Raw genomic sequence first — 23,473 nt, 5'->3', positions numbered from 1 at the left:
AATCAAGCAATTACTCAGAAGGTTCAAAATTTCTACCATAATGCAGCACGAATGACAACTGACAAACAGGACACAATCACACGCAAGAAAATAAAGCATCAGAGAATGATTCTGACTGATAATGATATTTCTTAATTGTACCTTATATTCCTTGAAAAATATTTGTCACAGTGCTCATGATTGTTATTTTTTGGACCAAATAGTTAAATAAAGTTAATAAACAAGAAACCATTGACTTGAATTGTATACAGTTTGGAATTGTATGTTGAAATGAGGCCACTGTCAACACCGTCAGTTCTAAAGTCACTACCGTCAGAGGGCTTTTTATTCGTTTTAAATGAATATGCTTGCAATATGTTTCTTCAGTGCTGTTCTCTCATTAAAGTAATGGTCTCTTTTAATACAAAAATATGTTTGTTAAATAAAAAAACATGACTTTTTCTATTTAGGCTTAAAGTAAACGTTATCTGATGTTAGATATTTTAAAGGACTACACGTGAAACAGTTAAAAAAATTAACAAAAATGAATATTCAACATTTAACAGCATAAATGTGTGCTAACAATGCCAGATAAAGATTTAAAAACTCTAAATACTTATTAGACCAAATAAATAAAAAATAATTAGCTTTTTATTGTGTCTGATGGTGTTGACAAAAACAAAGTAATAACTGGAAAAATGCCTATTTTATGAAAGAAATACAAAATGAGGAGGTTGCACCTGTACACTGCTGAACAGCCAAGACCTTGGTCTATAACAATATAACTTCAGATTTTGTAATCCAACTAACTTTTTATTTTCAAAATTAAAACCTGTTTTATCCAAATTCCCAAGAATCAGTGACTTGTAGATATATATCAAAGGGTCTAGTTTTATCAAATTCAAAAATAAATCTTTGGTTGGTTAAGTTTAGGCAGTTTTTCTGTTGTTGTTTTGAAAACATTATTTTTAATCCAGTAAAATAGGGAAACTGTTTCGTTTGAGGAAATAGAAGACAGGAAACTTGCCTCGCTAAGCGATGACAGGGACCCCTTCACTGACAGTTAAAATAATCTTTTAATGTAACATATGAAAGGCGAGAGAAACTGAACCAAGACTAGAAACCTCCATATTCACTGAAGATAAAATGAGTTCTCAAAATGCTTTTCTGTAATACTGAATCAATAAAAGCCAGTCTGGTTTAGTGGTCTCTTTACTCCACTTGCTGACCAAAATCCTCCGCATACACCTCTTGTTAGACATCATTTCTGGTTATTCTTCTAAGTTAAACTTGGACCTACGAGTTGATTAAAATTTTTTATTTTTTGATGAACCTGAATGCAATGTATCAAGACTGCATTAATATAAGCCAAAGCTTCACTTTAAAAATATGTCTAATGGAAAAAAAAAAGCTACTGATGTACCTGAAAAAAATTGTTGCTGTTGACATTTTATCTCCTTCCATTTGATTAAATCCCTAATTGACAAATTTGGCAAATTTCTCAGGATATTAAAATTGGGGTTATACGGACCTTATAGGTAGTCGGTGTGTTAAAAGGACATTTAAAAACAAGATTTAAAATCTTTGTATATTATTAGGCATTCATAACAACTTTCTACAATACAAACCAACACATTTTTTGTTAATCCTGGAAGCAGAGGGTTGCTGGTTCACACCTCGAAGCTCTGTCCGTCTCAGTAGTGCGTCCTTGAGCAAGGCGCTGCACCCTTAAAACCTACTGATGGTGGTGAGAGGGTCCAGGTTACAGCAGCCTCGCTTCTATCAGTGTGCCCCAATGCAGCTGTGGCTACAATGTGTTATCAGTGCATGGGTGAGTGGGTGAATGACTTAATGTAGTGACCTGATGTAAAAAGGAGCTATATAAGCACAGGCCATTTACCATTGGTTATTTTAAATTGTAGTGATTTTTTTATCTTAGGTGGACCACACTTAAATTAGGCTGAGATTTTTTATAAAAACCACCGACGACTCAGAAAAAAACTCAGAAAAAGTACAATCCTGCATGAAAAAATTTGAAATATGCCTTTAAAGAAGCATTGAACAAATCTGACCGACATTTAAAGTGTAAAGCTGACCTATCAGAAAAACCTACATATCAAAACTGAAATGAGATCTAGAATGACAAGAGGTGCTAAAATGATTTATATGGACGCTTTTCATTTCTTTGCATCTTTGAAGAAATAACTAGCCTCACAAGTAGAAATGTGTTTTTTCCAAATCTGAACTAAATCTGTTCTCAAACTTTTAAGAACATAATTTTTTTAAGGGGAAAAACTTAACATAAATAATTTGAAGAACATACAAGGAGTCCCAACAAGGTTCTTTTACGAGCCAAGCAAATATTTTAGATAAGAATCAAACTTTTTCATTAATGCAGTCTTCAAATTCTGTCCTCTAAATATTATGAGTTAAAGTAACTTTAATTCCATGGCAATATTGATAATAAGAAAAAAAAAATCTTGCTGTTTGAATAAGTTTTTTTTATTGCTTAACTAATATTGACTGAAAATGAGCATTCTCCTGCCCATTTCTTTATCCTGGCATCTTCTATCTATATTCTTGGCTAGTTTAACATGTTTCCATCCGTAAAACATACATAAAATACAAAGCATCAGAGCAAATTAACATATTCAATGCACTACCTGAGTATTTAGAGGTACATCAGAAATACTGTAAACCTTCAAGAACACTTTCATTGTTTAAAATACTATCATAGGAAATAAATACTAAGCAGAAAGCTCCCAACTAGGGTCATGTTTGAGTAATAAAACAAGAAGTATGTGCTTTTAACAGTTATCAGAGCAAAAGACATAAACGCAAATTTGTCTTTTCCATCACCGCTGTTCTCATGTCTAAATATGTCTCAATGTATCACCTTATTCATGTGTTTTTTTTAAATACAGATTAGAATAAAACAGTAGAATTCCTGCAACTTCCAGATCAGTAGACAGGTCGAGGCACTCTGAAGGCATCGTTTTAAAGAATAAACTCTGGACTCTTCCTAAGGCCATGGTCATGCTGTACGTCGTCTCATATGAAGCTTTACCAGTTGGAATAAACCACAGCTGTTCCATTAATAAGTCCTGCATTAAGGATCCAAAATCACCAAAAGTCTTGAAATCCAACCAGTGCTGGATCTTCACCTGTTATCAGTGGTTTCAGAACTTTTGGGTCCAGTACCATGAAGCTCCTGCCCAGTTGTTACAGAGATGATTGGTTAGGAGAGAATTGCAGGAACCCATCGTCTCCCACACAGGTTGTCTACGCTGGCCGAGCGTTTCCTGGCAGCTTTCCGAATGTCTTTATATTTATCGTCACATAGTCTGGAAATGGCCTTCAGAGAGGACAAACAAAGTGGTGATTTCTACAATAAACTGTAATTCTGCTTGTCAAAGTGTTTCTTAGAGTAAGGCGGATGTACACTAGCATAAAGCCATTATTTCCTGTCAGTTTGTGTAAAAAACAATAATTGATTCCACCCGATACTGATTAAAATTACAACAAGAGATAATAGAAATATTTGCAAATATTTGAAATGCCATATGACTAAAACAACACCTGGATGAAAAAGCTTCTCACCTCTAATTTCTGGGCATTTTCCCTGCTGAGCGGCTCCAGTGGGAAGCTGAGGTTGTTAGACTCTGAGAGCGACCGCAGGTCAAAGTAGTACTTGGCGTAGACACTGGAAGGTACGTTGATGTTGAACTGCAGAAGTTCCAGAAACTGTCGTTCCAGTTCATTCCTAAAGGAAATTAAAATATAAAACATCCGTCTTATTCCTGAATTACCAAATGTGACAAGTCCCTCTAGATTTCTTACAAACGAATTAACAAAAAATAGGACCAAAATGTGTCCCTAATTGCTCTCCCCTGCCAATAAAAGCTAGGAGACAGTTCTGTTTGGTCAGCTAAGGAGTGCTTCTCCAACCTTTGTTGGAATTTGTTTAGATTTGTCCTTTTTTTGTTGGATTTTCAGGCTGGGCTAAGCTGTCCTCCATGTAATAAAAAAAAAAACTGTTTTGCAATGACTGTAAAATGGTGATCTCCTTATATTCACAAGCAGACAATATCAGTCCAAACTCTGTTGGTCTTTTGTCACCTAAATAATTGTTGTTTCGTTTATATCCAGAATTAGACTCCATCCCATGCATGCAGTCTTGGTATGCAACTTTGTCGTTGATGCTTGGAAGCTTTCAGTATCTTATGGTGATTCTATTCTTTCTCTAAAAGCTTATACTGCGACCTTTTCGCAGGAGTGAACAAAAAATACTTAAATTCTGAATGTTTTGCGCTGATAAACTCACCTTTATCCCCTAGTGACCTGCAGACCAAAACAGGTAGACCGACTTGACTTACATGTCTTCCACGGTGATATCCTTTAGGATCTGGCAGTAGTCGACGTTCCAGACAGCCTGGTCATCCCAGACCTTTGAGGCCAGCAGGATGGCGCCCAAAACAATCCTTTTCCAATTTCCTGGACAGATGTCAATCTCTGCATAAGTAAGCAATCTCTCCAAGTACACCTGTAGAACCAAATCATACAGAAGCGCTCAAGAAAACGAGGCAGCTGTTTTAGTTACATGCCTGAAACTGCAAGGCTTCCTCCACCCTTTTTTGAGTAACATTATAAAACATAATGTCTTCTATTAAGAAACAAGCTGTGTTTGTTTGATCAAAGGGAAATTTCACCAGCGTGACGATGGCACATTCTGCAGCGAGCTGAGCAGCACTAAACAAGGTCCTGACAAAGCGGTAGATCTGCCTCTGCTCAGGATCATGTTGGTTGTAGTCCAGTGGAACTTCAGATTTCTGCAAACAGAACAAGAAGGAAGCAAAAGATGTAGATAAATTAGTAAAGGAGGAAAATGGTGACTTTAAAGGCTCTGGTTTTAATGAAATGGAATTTATAATTCTATTTGCAATATATGGAACTGCTAGTGCTGAGTAAAGGTGGGTCAATAAAAATGTACATCACACTTCTTTAAGGCAGAGCATCATTTTTCCACTTTGTGCTGGTTTATCACATAAAATCACTATGAAATGCACAGGTCTGAGGTATTCTGAGGCATTGGGAGCTCTTAGACAATGGCAGGCATTGCTTCACAGAAATAAGATCAATATCTAACCCATTATGAGACAAGAAAGATTTGAATTCCACAACTCACTGAGAGAGGATGAAGCTTTTCATCAAATATGTCCAAGAGCAGGCCCCCATTTGTGTCTCTGCAATTTAAATTAAAAAATCTTTATTGAACAATTTTTAGTAGGAGTTTTGGACTTATTAATTATTTCTAATTAAATAGACTACAAGGAAAAAAAAAACGGTGAAAAAAACAAATAAATCTAAAAATAAAATGCCAAATGCTGCAATTTCTGGGCAATTAATGAAAAAAAAGAAACTCCTCAATATAAAATTTTACAATTGAATTAGTATAAGGATGTAAAATAAGCTTACATTTTCTAAGCTACTGATCAAGTGGTTCCTATTGGTTTTCCTTACCTGTTTTTTATATGGTAGTAAATTGCTAAAGCAACGCTATAAAAGCAAAAGAGAAGAGAAAAATCAAGCAAAGGCAAAAAAACACAAATATTTTGCTATCAGTGCACAGCTTTCATCTTCCGACCATTTGATTGTGTATTTGAGGTTCGGCTGGCTGACTGTGTTGTCGTCCAGGAAAATGGTGGAACACGAGCTGTACTTTCGCCTCAGACTTCCGTGCTACAAAACAAATACACACATACAGAGACTGGAATCAAAGTAAGTTTTTTTTTTTTTTTTTTTGCTTGAACAAAATTAAAATTATTTGTTATAGTCACACACATAGAAATTCTAAATTAGATATTTCCCAGAAGTCGAAAGAATTGTGAACAAATATATTTTTAATCTGCACTCACGTTACTGATGAAAACGCTCTTTCGTTTCACTGTAGAAAGAAAACAAACACAACAAAACAAAAATGATATATTATTATCTAAGCTATATAACTCCCTGTAAGCTGCAGTAAGCAGCATGCAAAGCTAACAGTCATCAGCATTATAATACCACAGGAACCAAAAACAAAACAGACAACAGTGCCAAGTGCAAATCTCTCAGTTATTCTGCAGAAAAAAAAATCTTGCAGAAATTTTGGGGACTTGAATATAGCGCACAGAAAGCAGAGAAACTATACAGTCTGACCACTAGAGGGAGGTATAATCCTTCTACTCACTCCTGAAAATCACCTCTGAAAAAAAGAACCAAAAACTGAATGGTTTATCAACCTTAAAAACATTGATGAAAGAATTATATATATATATAGATTTAATCAGTGTTCTTTTTTAGGGGATTGGGTAGCTGAATTTGTTTATTTTCTCTAATTATCATTTTGATCATTACTAACATTTTGATTATGTTTGTAATTTCTGTTTTAAATAACATGTAAGAAGAACAATATCAACGAAACTGGATTTTCACTCAAAATTATCTTAGTGTGAAAATCGGTGAAAATCTGCCCAGGAATATATCTCCAAAACTAAAAACATTTCCCACCGTAAATACCCTACTGTTAGACTCTTCAAGTATTCATAATTATTATTAATAATAAAACATTTAATTTATAATGCACTTTATGTCTATTCACCTATGTAAAAGTGCTACAATAAAACAACTGTTAAAAACTAAGTACAATTTAAAAAAAGTATTAAATATAAATACATTTAGATCTAAGAAATCCTTAAGACACAAAAAAATACACAATCTTTTCAGCATTAAAGTAAAAAAAAACTAAACCATTTAAAGAATAATGACTAAATGACAGTTACATCAAATAAAAATCAATATATGACTTCTTGCACAAAGATGTCAGTGTTATAAATTCACTAAGTGAAAAACTAAATAAAAATGTCTAAGTCTTTTTACTGAAAGGCTCTCATGCTGTTTTTTAAACACCATAATTATATAATAATAACAATAATAACACAATTTCAGACAAATGTTTGCACAGTCCTATCAAGTCCAATATTACTAACTTTTGGCTTAAACATGGAAGAAATGAAATATTTAGGCAAATATTGTGAAACATCCAAGTTAGATTTTAAACATTTATGCATAAACATCTGCTTAAAATATGTAATAGAACATAGCAAAAAAACAAAAAAACTTTAAAAACTAAAAGAAGCAAAACTTTAAACACAATTTCTTGTAAATTTACAAATAGCAATTTCACTCTTAATACTAGTTTCCTACAATGAGCTAAACACTATAATATCTATACACAGACCTCATTAGCTATGCATTGAATTCTGCCAGACCGATTTTCTAAAATGCTGGAAAAAAGTTACATTTTAAGAGACAAAGCAGCTCACCCTCATTATGAGATTTGCCCAAGAATATAGTGCTGGCTCGAGGATGGTCAGATGGGTTGTACTCCATGTTCAACTCTGCAATAAACCAACAGAATTAATCAGTCAATAACAGTTATACAGTATCAATACCTCTCATTACGAGGAGTAACTTTCATGGAAGGAAAAGATGCATAAAAATCATAAAATCCATTGAAAAATCTGTGTAGAATAAATAAATAATCCTAATTTGTTGTAAAAAATTGTAAACATATTCTAAAATTCCATAGCTAAAAATGGCCGGACTATAATCAGGAATCTTGCAATAGTAAATATCTAAACGTGGGTAAGTGCTGCGATTAGGATAAAAACAACAGGCACAAACTCAAAGGAGAGAATATTTAAGGCCTGGCCTTTCAGGGGTGGCCTTTTATCTTTGCACACCTTGAGGCATTAGTAGTAAACAGTACTTAGCATGCTGAAATGCTAAATAAATTAGCTTGTCTTAATGAAGTACTTTTGGATAATCCATCTTAAAAGCCTGCAGTATTAAAATCTTTGCCAGATATTTTGTTGGGAGCAGGGGCGGATTTACCATTAGGCAAAACTAGGTAGTTGCCTAGGGCCCCAAGTTGCTGTGGGCCCCATAAAACTCCTTATACATGTATGGTTAATACAGATATTACTTGTGTGTGCACAATAATTATGTTTTTGATTAAAAAAATACTTTTGTTAAAATGCCATCAAAACGCTTATAATGATGATATAGAAGATAACATTTAAAATTAGTCTATACCTAAAAATAGCAGAAGTGTTTTTCTTGTGTCTTGTACAGGAATTACTTAAGGTGAATCTGCTGCAACAATAATTTGAGCCCTTTTCAGCTTTAACTCTTGCCATAAGAAAAAGAGAAATAAAAAATACTGCAGTTGTTCTTGTCTAAAATTATTATTTACCAAAATTGCACAAAATCTGTTGGTAAAATTTTATTTAAAGCTTACTTTGAAAAAATTTACATACTGTCCTCCAAAAGATCTAGTTGGGTCAGATTTTTATAATTACCTGTTTCACTTACTTAATGAAACCTTTTTTACCAAAATGTCCATTAAGAACTAGTTCTATTGAACATACATATTACCTCTCTTAAGTAGTATTTCTATGAAGTATTACTAATCCAGTGTAAACTTTTTGATTGCTGCTTCACTGAATAAAGAACAACAAACATTTTAACCTACCGGTATAACACAAAACACAGGCAGACAGTTAAATGAGTGTTATTTTATTGCACACAACCATTATATTTATGTTACCTCTATCTGCTACACCTTCTATGACATGTGGTTAAAGATAAACGTATACAGCAAAGGCTACTGTATATATTGCAACAGGACATAATTTACCCTGTTCGAACATGTATACTGTGCATCACCTACTTTAAGGATTGGTTTTATGCTGAAAAAAATATTTAGAAGTTCTTTGTTTGTCCTTGTTTTTATTTCCAGTTGCCTTTTTCATTTATGTTCATTATTATGGTGTATTATTATAAGTAGTACGTATTATTAACCTACGTATTATTAACCAGTGCTGTGTTGGTAAACAGCACACATAATAAAAAAAACAAGAATTTTTTTTGCACAGGAATAAAATTTAAACAAGGCATGAGTTGATAATCATTAAGTCTGCATACCTACATATTGGTGTTTTTAGTTCATTTCTAATTTAAGTGAAAGTCAAGCATCTTTATTAGCCATTTATGTTCTACTAATACACCTATCACATGCTATCTGTGAACAGGAATTGTGTTTAGTTTTATGAAAATGCCAAATTTGGACAGCTTGAGTGTTGGGATCTATTTACTGCTGTTTAACCCAAGTGTTCAGTAGTGCCTGCAGATCCCAGTTGTTTATTAATTCTTTTATTATTATTTGTAATGCAGAATTTGTTTTTCATTCAAATACAGCAAGTCATCCCGATCCAAGAACAGCCCTGGACCATCACTATACTTCCAGTATGTTGAATGGAAAAACACTGCTATCTCTACAGAAGATATTTATGTTGTATGTATTTAGCAGACACCTTTATCCAAAGCATCTTACAAAGTAGACATTAGCACTAAGTGTCTTGCCTAAGGACCCACACCTGCAGCTCGTTCTCTCCAGCGGGGATTCAACCCCAGGGCCTCCTTTGCGCAAGTCGGGTGACTAACTACCTGAGCGACCAGCCCCAAATGTGTAAAAGTTCTCCCTGTAGTCTAGTATTAAAACAATATTGGAGATCATCCAGATATTGTTTTGGAAAATGTGAGGCAGGCCTTTGTTTTCCATTTGACCATCAAATGTTTGGATGGAAACCATTATTTGTCCAGTCTTTCTCTTTGCTATGTCATGAACTTAATCATAATGGATGCAATGGGCTTTATGCACAGCTCCACTACTTCCTGTATTTCAGGTAGCTCCTTTGTTTCCGGTCTTTCATTACTGGACGAACTGATTGATCCAGGTGTGTCTGGCCAGTTACTTAGGTCATACACACTTGGATTAATCAGTGCATCCAATCATGAAGGGCAGGAAACAAAGGAGCCTCCTGAAGTTCAGGAAGTGGTGGAGTTGTGCATAGAGCCTATTGAAGGTTTTCATTAGTTTAGACTTAGTTGTGGGTTCATTAGGGGCCTCCTGGACGCATCATCAATGCGTTTTCGGCAGTAGCTTTGATAGGCAAAGCTACTGCTGTAGTAGACTCCTCATGGTTCCCTGTCTTCCTCATTCATGGATAGGGACTCTCCCTCGAGTTAAGTGGAACCTCCAATCTTTTCAAATATAATATAAGTCTCTCCGGGCATTTAGATGTTCACTTCATTTTATTTAACTTTATCTATACAGTGGTGGTTAGAATAAAATGTAATCTTAAGGCACATTACAAAAAATAAACAATTCCCTCAAATCCAATCGTAAAGTCAGCTTCCATGACAATTAGATTCCAAATTGATTTTCTCAATCAAACAGTACAGTTCAGTTCATTAATCAAATTAGTTTAAACATTTTCTATGAAAGAAAAGCCAACAGACGGCATTGAGTCTTGTAGAATTAACTCTTCTTGGATGAGCATGAAGCACTGACACTCATTTTGCAGCTGACTCAACAGTATTCCCTCGTGCATTTAGCAAAACTGGAAACTGCGAAAGCTTCCTTTAACAGGAAGAAACCTCCAGTACAACCAAAACCTGTAAACCTCTCATTGGACATCTAAAACATTCGACTCAAGGTTTGAGAACAGAAAAACACTCACAAAAATTATATACTTTCTCTTCTTGTACTTAATTTCTATAGATCACCATTATATGTTGCTTTTGGAGATTTCTACCCTACTTCATGTTGTCAGACAGGTTTAGCCTTCATCAGGTTTCTGTATGGTTTGCAAAATTAACCTTTCCAAATAAGGCATGTATTCAGAGTAAATTCAACAAGGAAGGTGTGATACCTTTTCATAGAGCTAGGTTGGTTTGAATAGTTTGCAAACCTCATTTTAAAACTGCTTTTTCAACCTGGAGAGACTCACATACACAAGAAAAGTGGCAATCAGAGAGATGCATTGATGAATCTGGCAGTTCTTTGGTGCTCAGACCCTGGCAGAAGACATGGAAGCAGCGAATAGTGGAGCAGAGGCGAATGATGACGTGACTGGTTGCAGGTAATGCTTGGATGAGTCTTCCACTTTGAATTGGAAACTAAACTTCACTTGTATTTACCTATTTTATTTTCTCTATCTGTTAAACTTCTTTTTATGTACATTTCATTTTGTTTAAACAAATTGTAGTCTATCCTTTTCACTGCCTCCAACCTGTATTTTGCTCAACAAATGGTCAACTGTTTGGTTGATCAGGCAGTTAAAGGATTATGTGATAATCTGATGGTTAACAAATTATCCCAGAACCCATTTTTTTACAGGACGGAGGCCACTCATTTCAGTGGTGATACATGATATTCATCACCTGGAGTAAACTTCATCAAAGAATGGAGGTTCAGCGTGGCAAACTGAAACAGGAGGAGATCTAACCCATTACCTGAGAGAGCCTATCTGGCTGCCTTGCTGACTCCTGAATAATGAATGAACAACAAATCCTCCCTTCTCTTGACCACTCAGTTCCACTTCCATTGTACTACAGTGTTTCCAATGGCAATTCCCAATCATCTTTAAAGAAGTCATAACATTTCTAAAGCATTAAAATATAATATATGTAACTAGTTACATTTACTCTGGTACATTTTCTGAAGTAACTTTAAGAAAAAAGGAACTCTGTTCTTTTTACTTTACATTAAGTAATCATTTTAAAAAAGCATTGATAACTCTTACTTGGTTATATGTTCTGGTTATTCTTCCCACCACAAATATCTGTAATCATGTGTTAATAAAGTAAATGGCAGATATTAATGCCAAAAGTTTCCTAATATATATACACTACCTACTGTAATGATTCCATTTATAAGTTTATGTAGAAAAAAATGGATGTGGAAATTTGTTTCTTTTACACAAATTTGTCATTTTGTTGTAATGTTATTTATTTGTATTGTTTCATTTTATTTCATACCTTGAAATGCCAGATTTTGCACTTAACTGTCTGATTGCATAATTTAAATCATTACATCAGATGTTATTATCCAATGGTTATTCGGTACTTGATTATCAATTTACTCTTACTTGATTAAAAGAAGTTGTGCTTATCTTACTGGAGTAAAAGTTTTGGGTATCTAATCTACCCATCTACAAGCATAAAACAATCCTTTAAAAATATATATATTATCACAATTTATAGTTCAGATATTGATATTTTTTTACTCAAGACAAATGACTTTTTTGGGTTTTAAAAGATTTCCTTATAAGGATACAAATATAAAGAACTAAAGATTAAATCCTCATTTTCCTCAAAAGTACTAGACAGAACAAAGAACTGCAAGGTAACAGAATATTCCTATCTTAACTGTTCTGCTCCATGTTTTTTTGTTTAGACAGGTATTCGACATTCATTTTCAATCTCAAAATGGGCTGAATAATTATCCTTGCTTAGCAAGACTAGAGTTTATTTTCATATTAACAACATTATCACAGTCTTGGTTCTGATCAATTTTTCTTTTGAGTTTTCAGTTTCAATTTGATCCATGTTTTTCCATGTTTTCTAGTTTTATTAGTTTAATTCCTATTTTGTGGTGTTTTCTGGATATATTTGAGTTGGTAGTTATTTATTGATTGCCCTCTTGTGTTGGTCTCCTTTTCCCCAGCTCCTTTCTAGACTCCTCTGTTCACACCTGCTCCCAACCAGCTCATCAGTCCTGTCTTTGTTCAGTCTCCCATATATACTCCCCCTGTGCAGTTCCTCAGTGCTGTCTTTTCCTGGCTCCTGGCTTTGAGTTTTCGCATGAAGTTGTCTGGTTTTTGGTTCCATGTATTTTATACTTTGGTTTTTGGATTTTTGCCTCAGTTATTTAATTAAATCTTCAAGAACACACCTCTACCTCCTCGCCTCTCCATTTGGGTCCTCAAAACCTCAACCCAACCCTGACAAACAGCTAGAGAACAGCTCTGACATCTACACACTGCTCTGTTGTGAATGTGATCTGTGGGTTATTGTTGGAATCTGTAGCAGTGTGAACAATGTTTCGCTCTCATGCAGTTGGGGAACATGCTTGCTGTTCAGCCATGCATGTTAATTTTCAATGGTTTGATTCTGAAGGAGAGTCTGGGCAAATTTGAATGGTAAAAATGCCAGATGTACAATGAGGAAGCTGAAAGTCAGCTTTAAAGCTCTGATTGGAGCCTGCCATAGAAAAGCAAGGAGCATATGCTCCATGCATTGCATGGGGGAACCTATTATTTGATAAATCGCAAAACGGTTCATTTCTTTAATGCAGCCGAACCATAGGGGGCAACCCCAACATACATGTAACAAAATATCTTGCCTGGACTCCAGGGGTGTGGTATTACAAACTATTATCTGTCATGGACAATAAGGAGCAGACAGACAGTGGAGCATCTTTCTCAACAGATAGTAACAAACAGCTCCACTATCATGAGGGATGGATACAGGAAATCTTTATTACCTCATGCAATTGTTCTTTTAAATAAAACCTCTGTATGATGTTTAAAATTTGGCTCATAAAACACAGCACAATTTTACTCACCCGCACAGTAATTTAAACTATAGGTTACCCTGTATCGTTTTATATATATATATATATATATATATATATTTTTTTTTTTTTTTTTTTTTTTTTTTTTTTGCTTTTACATCTTTCACTGATGGAAAAAAAAAAAAAAAAAAAAAAAAAAAACTTTCCAGTATGTGATTACTTCTTGGGTTTATTCTTTGTTATTTTTATTTAAGAGTTCCTTGCCTTGTTGCACCAACTTAATCTCCAATTATGGAATCAAAGTAAAACCATTTCTCTATTTCTCATTTTTATTCCAATTTTTGAGTTACCATGGTGACATAAGTCACAAAAGGCTGCACCGTAAAAATCCTATAGGAACTAATAAGGAGAGGGGGAAAAAATGATAAAAGTCCACTATCTTTGAGATGGCGCTGTGTGGTCATACTTTCACCAGCAAAAAAAGGTTAAAGTGACTTTTTTTAGAAAAGCCTTCATCTTCTCAAAGCTAAATATGCTATATTAATAACTGCCATAGTTTCTCCAAAATTATTGTTCATGTACCACAAAGTTTGGAGGGGGAAAAAAATGGATTGCATGACATTACTCGATTGAGCAGAGAAGGAATAATTAACCTTCTACATGCTCAAATCCATATCTGCAACTTTCAAATGTAAAAAATTAATGATAAAGAACCTACCGTACTCATTCGGTTTTTCTTAAATATTTTTGCTCCGTTGAGCTTTCGCTGTTTCCGAGTAAATAAATACAGCAAAATGTTCATATATGAATTAATAAACACTACCTAATGCAGAAGAGTGGATTTAACAGACAGAGTAAATAAGATAAAGTTACTAAAGCAGTTAGATCACTATCACTAGTATATAAACATGATTGTTATGAAGCTTACATCTCACAACTTACTGTAATGAGAATTAGCAAGCACTTAAAATATATATATATATGAACTACACCAAAACTTGATTAATATCTGATCCAAGGTGACTGCAGTTATTCACATCACGTAAGACGTAATTAACTACCCTTAAGACACAAAGAGCCTTCATATTCCACACAGTAGATCACTCTAGCAAAGGGTTAAAGTAGAGGTCCAGATCCGGACCCACCTGCTGTTTAATCCAGGCCCAACCTGATTTAAAACATTTATAAATTACCACATGTTGTCCGACAACAGTGCGGACAACATGTGGTAATTTGCGCCACTTCTCCTGTTAATACGGTAAAGCCCTCCAGAGCGTCCAGGACCAGGCTACATGTGATACAAATCAGCCAATGAGCTGCTGTCAGTCTGGGTTGCTGCTGCTGCTACTTTTAGACACAGCAGGCAAACCTGTGGCAAGCCGGGCGATGAGAAAGAAGGAGAAGACAATGAGAAAAAGAGAGCAGAGAAAGTGTGGACTGCTGGAAGAAGCACCCTATATTAATACCTTATATAATCATTCTATGACCTCTTTAAATTGGTCCTATTTCTCAACAAACAATGAAAATATAACACACCAGATGTTTGCAGCTAGAGGCATAACACTGTGAGCTACTTTATCAGATGTAAGTATATATCCAAGAACATAAATTAATGAAATGATGTCAGTCTGAGCTATGGAAGCCCAAGGAGAGGATTGGTGGAGGAAAAAACATTTAATCAAAACTTATCCCAAAAAATAAAATCTTCATAAACAAAAATATTTGACTAATCTCTAATAAAGAATATATTCAGGGATCAATGATTGTATTTTCATTTTCTGTGTCTACTTCTATCTTCTTCAACCCATTTCGACCTTGGCACAAGGCTACAAACACTCAGCCTGCTTCTGCTGGAAGTTTCCTCCTGTTAATAGATTTTTTTTTCTCTACAATGTGCCTCACTATCAGTGTGAGGGATTGCTGCGGACTCAATAGTGTAATGCAAGAAAAGTCCAATATCAAATCCTGCAAACTCAATGACTTTATGCAATCAGCTGGTTTTCCTTAGATTAAAAAAAACTGTCAACCACTCTGACTGTATGAATTGATTCAAGTGTAATCATACATTTCCTGAAGATAACATATATAATGAATTGGGGCTATGTAAATAAAATTAACTGAACTGAACAAGGGTGAACTAAACTAAACTGAATTTAATTAAAGATAAGTATGTTTGAGAGGTGATTTATCTTGTTGCAGGATGGCAGCTATCAAATATGACAATGTTAATTTATGACTGCAGTGTATTTAAGAGGCGAACTTTAGCCTATTTGTGTATACAAATAATCAGTTAAAATTCTACCAGCCTGGTGCCCAGTTTTAATGTAATTTAGAGAGGTATGGCTTGCCCAATACCTGCACATCAGCAATCTCTGGCTAATAACTGAGCAACATTTTTAACACAAGACTAAAAAGAAAAAGTGTGCAAAGCAGACCAATTCCCTCCTGTCTTCTTCATACTGTAACTAAATAGGACATCATCAGCTGATGATTCAGAAAAACACAGTCAGCTTTGTGGAAAAAAAAGGCTGATCATATGACTGCTTTGTCTTTTGTTCTCACTGTCCTCATCCATCTTCCTCCTCCAGAGTTAGTGTGTTGCTTTATGTAGAAAGCCGTCTCTCTGTCACCACACTGTTAATGTCAGTTTATCCGATTTTACAGTCTTACCAGCATGTTCAGTTCAAACTTAGTGGCTTTGACCTCATCACAGAGGTTAGCACATATGGTTCTTACAAGTCCACTAACCACATTCCCAGGTCTGCATCAGTTTTGCATCCTTGTTTTTGTTTCAGGGCTCGCCACAAAGTAAATGCTTTCCCCAAACTCACTGTTGTTGGATCCCTGTCCTTATCAGATTCTCATTTTTATTCCTGTCCTCGGCTGACAAAGGTTTTCTTTACCTTCTTTTTTTTTTTCCTGGCTCTGCCATCATGTCTTCCGAAATTTAGAAAATATGATCTATTATTACCTTTTTCCAGTGAGAGGAATAGAAACAAACCAAATAAAGAAAAACAAGTATAACCAGGAGAAAATGTCATTGGCAGAGCTTTTACAAGCAGTGGGAGCGTTGCTTCAAAACGGAGGCAGAGTTTGCAGGCTGTTTATGGGACAGGTCATTTGTTTCCCTACACTGGAGGAGCTTTGATAAAGCATTTATCAGCTCCTGTTTTTTTTTTTGTTTTTTTTTTTTTTTTTTTAGAAGTCCTACCAGCTAACAAAGGTTTTGTTTTTTTCATAGACTATTTTTGCTGATTTTACAAGGGTGATGGAAGTTCATAAGTGCTTTTCATTCAGTAAGAGTAGGATATAACCCTTGGCTTCTGTAGTAGGTCTCATACGCCTCACAGGGATGTACCGTATTTTCACGACCATAAGGCGCACCGTACTAAAAGGCGCAGTCTCAGTTATGTGTCCCATTTCTGTATTTAACACACACATAAGGCGCACCGGACTATAGGGCGCGTTTTTTATATACAGGTACATGTCCTCTACTACCTTTAAATAGCTCTACTGCGTATTTTAAAAATACAGCGGGCCCAAAACTGAGTATGACTGTGCTTTATTCATGTATTTATTACAAAGTATTAATCAAACCTGCGAGCTGGCCGTGAGACAGACACATCGCAGATGACACAGCGCTGTGATCACTCCTAAATTAACTTAAAATCCTGAAACCTGCCGACGGATTATGTTCGCTTTTATTGCCGGTATCCTGGTGCCTGCAGTTTAAATTATTTAGATGAAAAACACCTGCCAGCCACCGCGGTGAGGCTGCTGTTGAATGGATTTCTGCTGTCGGCGCACCGCTGGTATGTGGGGGTCTGAGCGCCTCCGACAGAAATAGATAATCTGGATGAACTGACTGCAATTATTAAGTTTTCAGGTGGACTTTCTCACTTAAAAACATATTAAAACTACTTTATTCCAACTGATCACAGCAAATATAGCTGCAAGATTTAGATTATTTAGATGAAAAAACACCTGCCAGCCGCCGCGGTGAAGAGGAGGAGACCCGCCCAGAGGCTGCTGTTGAATTAAGTTTTCAGGTAGAAAATAGAGCGGGAGCAAAACTGAGTATGTTTGTGCTTTATTCAAGTATTTATTACAAAGTATTAATCAAACCCATCAAAGTCATCCTCCTCTGTTTCTGAATTAAACAGCTGCGCTAAATCAGACATGCCAGTTTCCCCTTCTTCGCTGTCAGAGTCACTTTCCGTGCAGCGCGGCTCCTCAGAAATAATGCCGGCTTTTGCAAAAGCTTGAACAACAGAGCCAGCAGACACGTTAGTCCAAGCATCTACATCCATCCGCAAACGGTGGCGTAACTTGCCCAGCGCTGCCTTCCACTTATCCTGAAACTGTGGTCTCCGTCTGTCATCCATCGCTCCCACGCCGCTCGCAGCCTTACTTTGAACGGCCGCTTCACACTGAGTGTCGAGCAGTTGAAGTTCCTTTGTCAGACCCCCGGGATAACGGCGAGAACAGCATCCATTTGATTCACCTTTTTTTTCCACATCGGCTGTGAGATGGGCACGCAGCGATGGTGATGCGTGGAAAAAAGCACCTGGTCTCCTCACATACACCTGCCTTTCATCATCTCCAGCCTTTTTCATTTGCGTTAATGTCATCAGAGCGCTGTGTCTGTCTCGCTGTCAGCTCCCAGATCAGCTTCTCTGATTGGTTGATGCGGCGCGTCCAGCAGCAAAACTTCAATTTTTCCATCTCGAGCAGCAGCAGCGCGTTGGCGGTGCGTCAGATACTTAAACGCTCCCGAGGCGCTGCGGCTGCTGCTCAAAACGCGCTTTGTGCTGCACCTATACGCACGTCAACCATTGACTTTGCATGTAAACTCGCTGCTTCTGCTGCACCTGCTGGGTCCGGTTCACACCGATGTCGAGCGGTTGAACAGCGAGCACAGCGTTAATTTGTTTCCCCATGTTTTTCACATCAGCTGTGAGATGGGCACGCATGGAGTTACATATTAACAGCGATGGTGATGAGTGGAAAAAAAACACCTGGTCTCCTTACATTCAGCCACTCTTTCATCATCTCCTCAATAAGGTGGTCTCAAAAGTCGCAGTTACAACACACATAAGGCGCACCGCACCAAAGGGCGCACCGCACATTTTGAGGGGAAAAAAAGACGTTTAAGTGCGCCTTATAGTCGTGAAAATACGGTACCAGTTTGTGTTCTGTAATTCGTTAATTGCACCACTAGATGGAGGAAAATCTTACATGATGTCCCTTTAAGGAAACATGCCCATCATTAAGATAACAGGTTAAGAACTAGTTTTTATTCAGTGTGAGTATTCAGTATCTTTTAGGCAGTAAACTAGAAGCTGACTGCTTTAGCGACGAAGCTGATCAATCAACCAGCTCAAAAAAACTTATGCCCGTGTTTCTTAAAAACACCTGGATAGTAAACAACAATAAAGTTCTGCACCATAAGCAGTTAAAAGGGTTAGGTTTGACCTGTATAAACAAATAAAAGAAAAGAAAAACAAAAAATAATGGCAGCAGCAACTGGAGAGTAGTAGAAGAAAGTATCAGAGTGAGGGAAAGTGGTCAGTATGTCCTCCAGCAGCTGAAGCCTACAGCAACCTGACTGCAGTAATAGCTGCCTTTCAATCTACTTCAAGCAAAAGAAAATGTAGTACCAACTTATTGCTTAGCTGGACTCCAACCATGGAGTAATGATGGAACTGACTGCGTCCCTAATAGTGACCATGGAGGTAATTAGAACACCTGAATCCAATTATTTAAAAGAAATGAACTCATAATTTTGGAATTGTAGTGTATGTACAGTAATCATGTGTACAGATACATATGTCCTTATTAATATCAATCCATATAGTATACGTCAAAAGAATCATGAAAAAATAAAACTATACTGTAAAAAGTCATTTAATTAAGCGAACACAGTCATTCTCAATTATCCTTTTCTACAGCAGCTGCCAGATGTTCATCCTGCTTCAACAATCTAAGGTCAGCAACACGGTGGTGTTACATAGAGCAGTAATCACATGTTCTTAAAATTTGGGGCATGCTACAAGGTCAGCCAAGAACTGGGGAACTAAACCTCTCCACAAACTGATATAACTCTCACAGACACACTAATACCATTTCAATTAATATTTAAGTTTTATTTCCACCACATTTTAAAGGTACGTTCTGCAGAATGAGACTCGCCTAAAAGAAAAAATCCTACAAAAGGCAAAAAGTATGATGCCATGTTCGACTTTCTCAAAGTTATTTTCTCATAATCTCAAACCCCTGGTTTGTCACATTTTTCAGTGAAGGTTAATGAGTTTATATTCTGTGGATTTATTTTTTACAGATTCCCATGACCTTCTGAACTATATAATCCTCATGTAGCTGATTATCCACCATGTATGACAACTTGCCCTAACAGGGAGGGATCGCACTGAACCTAACAGTTTCTGAATACACTAAACAATCCATGAAACATTTGATAACTTGTCAACACAAAATCTTAGTCCAAACCCAGGAGACATACTTCTCTGGGAAATGCTCCTCCAAGAATGAATAGACCTACTGTGGTAGCTGTGTGGAGGAATTTGGTTTATTTTAATAGAGTTCATGACAGGTCAGATTAAAAGAGATCTCATAAATTCAGCTTTTTTTTCTAGATCTGACAAATACTAGACTCTGCTAGAGCAACATAGAGCTGGAAGGTGTATCTGAATGAAGAACAATCCCCTTTGGTTGAAGGAGACCAGAGCTTGGTTTACGCTTGATGTGTCCGTGCACCAAAAATACATCATTTTGGGATTCCATGCCACTCCACCATATGGTAATTAAACATAAAAAACCTGCGGCTTATAGTCCAGTGCGGCTTGTATAAATACAAATCATGCAATTTAGCTTCTGCAGCTTATATTCAGGTGCGGCTAATAGTCCGAAAATTACGGTAGCTCATAAATGTCATATATACTTCAATATCCTTCGGTGGTGCAGTGGTTAGCAAGCACAACCCATGTACGCAGGCCTTAGTCCTCGATGTGGCCGACTCGGATTTGAATCCGACCTGTGGTGTCATGAAACGAGGACAGATGGACCCAGTATTCAGGAGAGACAGTCATTAGGAAAGTTCAAAAGATTTATTAAAATAAAAACAAAAGCGGAGCTGTGGCTCGCGGACACTGCAGGCGGGGGGCGGGGCACCGCCCAATCTCAGACACTCTGGTTTAACAGTCCAGACCCCGAGTGTCCCCAGTGCTGCAGTCCCAGAGGTGATGGTGGAAGCTGATCCTGGTGAGGGATCCAGAACAGACAGGAACAGAGACAGGTGGCAGGATCCAGATTTCCATGCATCCACAGGCTTTCAGGAGGGTTCAGAGTCTTACTGGGACCAGAAGCATGACCAGGTGATCACGCACAGGAGCAGACAGGATCAGGTGCAGACAGGCAGGCACAGTGGAAGAGGGTAGCCGAGACAGGACGTAGGAACCGGAACTTGAAGCAGACTTTAAACTGGTCTCCACCCTGGAGCCAGGCTTACTTTGATAAAAACTGAACCTCCCCCCATAATGAGCCAAAAACCCAGAGGACTCCGCGGGGGAGGAACAGTGGACGATCAGGAGACGAGACAAACACCAAAACCCTCTTTCCACTGGCTACTAGGATCCAGGACATGAACCAAATAAAAACTGAACAGAAAGACTGACAAAAAGACAAGCAATGATCTGGCCCTGAATGCTCAGGCTGAACTGAATATAAACTAGAGGAAACAGGTGAGAGGAATAAATTATAATGAGGCTGGGAAGGAAGAGGGCAGGTGAGGGGAATTACTAATTAAGGGAGAGCAAACAGGCCAGATCATGACATGTGGTCCTTTGCAACATGTCTCTCCCCCTCTCTCGTACCCCCTTTCCTGTCATCTCACTGTACAAAAACAATGAACCAGTAGTAGGGCTGGGCGATAATTCAATAACGATATATATCGATCGATAGACGTGTGGCGCAATAGAAAAAAAGAGGGTCGATAAAAGTTCGATAAAAAAGAAACGCATTTTTCCTTCCTTCTCATTGTAGCCTAGCATGTAGGTTTATGCTAGTCACTGCTTCCTCCCAACCAATCACAATCGCGGACCCAGGCGCGCCGTCACCAAGCGCCGCCCTCTCAAACCACAACACAGAGCACATGAAGATGCAGCAAGGAGAGGCGGAGGAAATTGTTTCAAAGAAGGGTTTTTGTAGTTCGGCAGTCTGGCAGTATTTCGGTCATGGCAAGTCGGACCAAAAACAAACCACAGTCATCTGGAAAATGTGTCGGGAACCAGTGAAAACCAGTCTGATAACGAAACCAACTTTTTTTTTTTCATCTCAGCCGCTCACAGCCGCAGGAGTACGTGCTGTTTACGCCCCGGTGCGGCTCTCCTCTGAGGAATCTTCGGAAAATATATATATATTTTCAGTTCTGGGCAGTTTCCCACGTAGTTCTAACAATTGAGATAAAAATGCTGAGGGGCCAGAAACTTCAAAGTAATAACTCAGGTTAAAGCAGGAAACGGGGGCGGCGGCGGCGGTGGGGGGGCATTTATTTATTTGTTATATTTATTTTGGTCACTTTTTTGGTCACTTTAGTTTATTCTTTGTCAGTATTTAATAACATAACTCAGGTCTCTTAAGTTATTTTTCTTTAAAACAATTCTGTTATGGTTAAAAAAGTTGGTTAAATAAAGATTTAATTCGAAGTCTGTGTTTGTGTTTTTTATTAAAATTAAATCATTTAGCAATATTATAAAAGTCCAGGCAGAGCTGCACATAAAATATGGTTTCAAATCTTTTCAATAATTATCGATATCGATCAATATGCATTTTTTTTTATCGATAAGCTTTTTTTCTATATCGCCCAGCCCTAACCAGTAGTGCTGCAAACCCCCAACCCCCCAAAAATATATATCATTACTATCGCAATTTGGTTCAGCAGACCTCGTTGACGTGTCCAACATAAAGCCAAGTTAAGGCGAAGATGCCTAACCTTAAAGCACAGCAGCAAGAGAACACCAAACACTTCCTATCAGCACAACTACCCCAAACTAAGGCAAAACCATTATGAATTGGACCAGGCCAACTTGCTGGGAATGGGCTGGCCAAATACCTCTCTTTATATCAAAGCATTCTAAACTCATGAAGAAAACAAATTAAATTGTATCAATTGTCCTGCTGCACACAGAATAAAATGTGATGTCAGAGCTGTGCTGAAACCTGTGTATAGTTACATAAATGAACTAAAATAATCTTGTAAATCCTTTTACAGTTATATGAGACCAGTAAAGCTAGATAGAAAACTACTACTGAAAGTTATTGCTGTCAAAAGTGGTTTTACAGGACAACAAAATCATAGGGTGTGCTAAGTTCTTGTTTATAGAACGTCTATTCATGCACAAAATCGTTCAAATGGTTGCAGTACAAACCTTAAGGTTGTTTTTAATGGACTACATTTAAATGTGCTGTATTATGAAGCAGTGACTCTACAATGAGTTCTCAAGGCTGAAAAAGGAACATGAGATTTCTTGAAAGCCGACTTGTCAGGCTCTAAATTGAGGCGTGAACTCTTGGCACTCGTTTCTCCCTGGAGGCCTCGTCTATCTGCTCCAACACAGGATCCCAGCTGCCTCTCTGGGAGTCCTTTTCTATGGGGAATTTGGCTTTTTCATGTGGAGCCTCACATTGTAATGAAGTGCTGTAATCTCCATCATACTGTCTGTGAATTCATTACAGACTGAGCACATTAGATACGCCGCGGTTTCAGTCACAACGCCACTGAGACAGACTGCATCTCAGCGTGCCTCATCTATATCCCCCTCTGGAGGAGTCGTTGACCCTTTGGATTTCCTTCACATTATTACATTAGTGTTTATCAAAAACAGGTTTAATTTATTAAAGATATTTCTATTACACAATGCAATGGTGAAATATTTTCCAGCAAGAGGAAAATCTTAATCAGATAAGAACACAAAGCACTCTGGTTAACAGCCTCCACAAAGCGCATGCTGAATGTAT

The 23,473-nt window shown here is 37.1% G+C and overlaps 1 pseudogene; it reads right to left on the bottom strand.

The window, feature by feature from the left end:
- Nucleotides 1-843: 843 nt before the first annotated feature.
- Nucleotides 844-23,473, bottom strand: part of LOC119787143 — a 31,820-nt pseudogene continuing 9,190 nt past the window's right edge.

The sequence above is a fragment of the Cyprinodon tularosa genome, unplaced genomic scaffold (genome assembly GCF_016077235.1).
Source record: "Cyprinodon tularosa strain WSP-4 unplaced genomic scaffold, ASM1607723v1 ctg289, whole genome shotgun sequence".
Lineage (NCBI taxonomy): Eukaryota > Metazoa > Chordata > Actinopteri > Cyprinodontiformes > Cyprinodontidae > Cyprinodon > Cyprinodon tularosa.
The sequence above is the reverse complement of the archived record's forward strand: the minus strand, read 5'-3'. Positions and strand labels throughout refer to the sequence as shown.